The following is a 4,447-nucleotide window of genomic DNA, read 5'->3' on the forward strand; positions in this document are numbered from 1 at the left end:
ACCACATGGGGAATGGGCGACCAGTCTCACCAGGCTATGAGTCAGAAAGAGTGGTAAGCGTTTAGCCACGGAGGGATTTATTCCATTTCGTTTCATTTAGTCTTGTGGAAGGAATGAACGCGTCAAATTTCAAATTGAACGGACGTATACGAATACTCGACAAAACTATCGAAACTGGCGTAATTAATGCATTGTATATAAGCGATTAAAAATAAGGCCATTATTGTGTAAGTTAGTAGGAGTTGGGACCTTAGTACATATTAGAGATGAGCCGAGTACAAGAAAACACGGTTATACGTAATAGGTTGGGGAAAAAGTTCCTTCGCATTTTTTAAGAAAATTCAAAACATTTTTTAATATACTTTATTTACATTTAACTAAAGTATGTAGGTACCATTTTGTTCGATAACTTTTTGCCATTATTTAGGTAGGGACATGATCCCATTGCTATAGAAATTTTGGGGTTTCTGATCAAAATACCGCGATAATTGGTTTTGGCAGTCCTCTCGTGATGATAACCTGACACTACCTAAAGAATTCTGAAGAGACTGAAACAGGTGGAAATCTGAAGGTGCAAGGTCAGGTCTATACGTCGGATGCATTATCACCTCCCAGCCGAGCTCTCTGAGTTTTTGCTGAGTGGCCAAAGATGTGTGAGATCTAGCGTTATCATGATGAAAAACCACACCCCTTCTGGTGATTAATTCCGGCCACTTTCTCTCAACTTCTTGCTTTAATCTCATCAGTTGTTAGCAGTAGAGTTCAGAATCGATGGTCCTGCCTGGTGGTAACAGCTCATAATGAATAATGCCCTTCCAATCCCACCACACACACAGCATCACCTTGTTGCGAGTTATCCCGGGTTTCGCCACAGTCTGTGAAGCCTGACCGGCCTTTGACCACGACCTTTTTCGCACGTTCTTGTCGTACGTGATCCACTTTTCATCATCAGTTATCAGCTTCTTCAAAAATGGTTCGGTTTCATTAAGTCGTAATAAAGAATCAAAAATGAGTACCCAGTTCATTAGGTTTCTTACAGTGAGCTCGTGAGGTACCCAATTATTTAGCTTATTTGTGTACCCAGTTTTTTCAAATGCGCCAAAACTGTTTTGTGGTCAATTCCCCGTTCTTCAGCTACGTCGTAACTACTGATATGCCGATCTAGCTCCACTTTTTCAAAAATTGCATCCATTTTATCTGTCTTAGGGCGACCAGAGCGACTTGGATCTTTGACATCAAAATTTCCGGATTGAAAACGCTTAAACCAAATTTGTGCTACTCTCACAGACACTGCACTAGGTCCATAAACATCGCAAAAAAATTTCGCGGCTTGTGTTGCATTTTGACCTTTTTTGTAGTAAAATTTTAAAATGTATCGAATTTCTTCATTCGATTCACTCATCTTGACGGTACGAAAAATAAATAAAAAACAGTCATTATCCTAATTTGATTTTGGAATTATCTTCTTTAAAATCTCAACTTTCCTTGATAACAAAACCAGCCAGATACATATAGTATAGCCAAAGAGATTTTATTACAAGTTCATACATACTATAATGCGAAAAGACTTTTTCCCCAACCTAATATATCGAGGTGCAACTAGCGAACTTCTAACGCTCTTTCCATTATAAATAAAATTACATTGATATTTTTTATTATCTTAAAAAAACTTAAGCCCAAAATAATTAATAATTTGACAGAGTATTATCGCAAAATAACAATTTAAACGAATCATTTCGAGTAGTAAATGAAGTACTCTGCTCATCTCTAGTGAATTTTATGTAATATATGTTAAAACAATCGGCGCGGGCTAATTTATTATTTTTTATTAAGATTATTTTTAATAACTTGAAGCTTAAATCTGACTGATGTTAGTTTTATTTGTAATTTTATATTTAGTTGATATAATTTAGAGATTTTATCTCAGGCCAATCGTAGTTTATATAAGGGTAATAGGTAAGATTTTCATCGTAAAATACACTGTTTTGATCTCCTTTAAACGAATGTTTTATCTACGCATCTGTCGGTTAGGCCTAAAACCTTGAAGAACTGAATATGAACAACTATTTTGAAAAGCTTAAACGCGGATTTGAGGGTAGTTATAAATTTGTTTTAAAGCCTAATATTATATGTAGGTAGACTTAAATGTGTGTTAGTATATTTAAGGCTCTTTGTAATTGATAGACTGTATTTATTTAATGATTACGCTAACATGTAAATCTAAACTTGTATGTTGTGATTTGTTGGTTTTGAACATTTAATTTTCCTTTTGTACCTGATTTTGTATTATGTTTTTAAGGTTGTTTTTTACCTCTTTTTTGAGATTCTATTTATTAACATCCGTTACGTGTATATTAATATATATTCTATATAGTCATTAGTCGGTAATTAAAAAATATATATTTTGCACGAAAAAGTGCGATCCCCAGTCGATGTCTTTATTCTAAGAAAATACACTCTCAGTTGACAACTATCACGTCAGTGAATATTTTATTTTTCTGACCATTCCAATGCAAAAGAATTTGTAACCATGCTAATAAAGGCGATACTATGTTTAGTCCACGTTTTATAATGAGGTATTAATTTATTTAACAATGATTTGTTTTGTTCATTCCATAAGTGAAAGCAAGACCGTGTTCAATTTGTATATTTTATAAACATTTCTCCTATTAAATGTATACTTTATTATTTGTCTAGTCATAGTAATAGCGCAAACTGATGTGATGTACTTAGTAATGTTATTTTTATATGTATGAGTCGTCTTTGTAACGGACGCTTTTAATTAAAATTTAGTCAATGTCTCTTGTTTTTTATTACTATTCTGTTTATATTGACTACATGCAGTGCACGATTAGCCTAGAGGTTAGGCGTGCAACCCTTTACTTTTAAGCCTTTTTCAGTTCGCAAATAGTGAGGGAAAACCTTGTTAGGTAATCGCCACCATTGACCCAAAAATCTGACTTATAAAGAAGTTCTTAATAAAACGGACAAGACTTTAAGTATTTGATTTTTAACAATGAAAGCTTCATCTAGCCTTGATCTCAGTAAGAGTAAAGTGTAAAAAATTTAAACAGACTCAGAAATGAATCTGTCCCACGCACCATTACATCCCATTAAATACTTCTAACTGAACTATGGGATTGGTATACTAAACTACCTTACCTTTTTGGTGGAAAAGCCAGCACGGCTTTCCCATCAAAAAGGTAAAATAAGAATGTTTACATAACTTCATAATAGATAAAAAACTAGAAACTTATTATTTTGATGCTCCTTTTAGTTTGAGTAAGGATATGGTATACTGTCACTCTAAGCTAAAGGAAGGATCCTCGACTAGTCTAACCACTGATGGTCTACTATATTCTTAGCGGCCGAAATAACTTAGCATTTTTCAGGGTCATCGCAGCGATTTGTAAACGCAATGTACAAGCTAAACACAGTAAAGTAAACGTAAAACAAGATTTATTTAAAACAAAAGTACAAAATATACAGTCTTCACGTCTAATATATACATAAAAGCTAATAAAAATAAAATATTATGCTAAAATTCTACATCTAATATGTACAAAATGTAACAAAAAGCCAAATGGCACAGAAAAATTAAAATATCTATTGTTTTTGGATTGGCTGTAAATTCGTTTTGACAGTTAAAATGTTGCCAGTTTTTAATTCTACTGCTTTGACATAGTGTTTTAAAAATACTTTTTAAAAAGCTATTTATGGGTGGAAAATGTACAAATATAATCTAGCCTCATAAATCACAATTAATTTACCAAATCGACTCCCTCAGACAATTGCAGTGAAAACTTTTGACGTTATTTAATGTTCCACATAAATAGAGTATAGACTATGCCAATGTATTGATCTATTATCTATGTTTATTGGTTTCCTAAAAACTGATTACAATCAAATATCATGTACTATAAAATATTATGATCGCGATAACTCCTATTATTCATATAATGTGCCTCCCACAAAATAAGAAATTTAAAACGAAGAACATTATTATAGTCCAGGATCCATCGCCCATTTTTGCACTTGATTACTATCAAGCTAATTATCCGTGAGTAGCTTTATTTTGATGAGACGCCCAATAATTTCCTGTACGAAACTCGATTGTGGTAGCTAACAGAAGTAGCAAGGATAAAATATGTTGATTTGATGATTCTCAAATATTTATTACTAACTGAATTTTTTTAAAAAGCTACTCACGGAAAATTAGCTTGATAGTAATCAAGTGCAAAAATGGGCGATGGATCCTGGACTATATAATCTTTAGTTCAAAAATAATACAAAAAACTTATTATGTCTTAATAAATATTTTTCTTTGAGATTCTCCGAATATGGCAAGGTTTTCCAAAAGCGCGTTTAAAGATATTCAAAATACTTTAATAAATTCGAAAAATTTAAAAGGTTACTACATTCGTTGTATTATTTTTGCCGGTTTTTA

The sequence above is a fragment of the Pieris napi genome, chromosome 4 (genome assembly GCF_905475465.1).
Source record: "Pieris napi chromosome 4, ilPieNapi1.2, whole genome shotgun sequence".
Taxonomy (NCBI): domain Eukaryota; kingdom Metazoa; phylum Arthropoda; class Insecta; order Lepidoptera; family Pieridae; genus Pieris; species Pieris napi.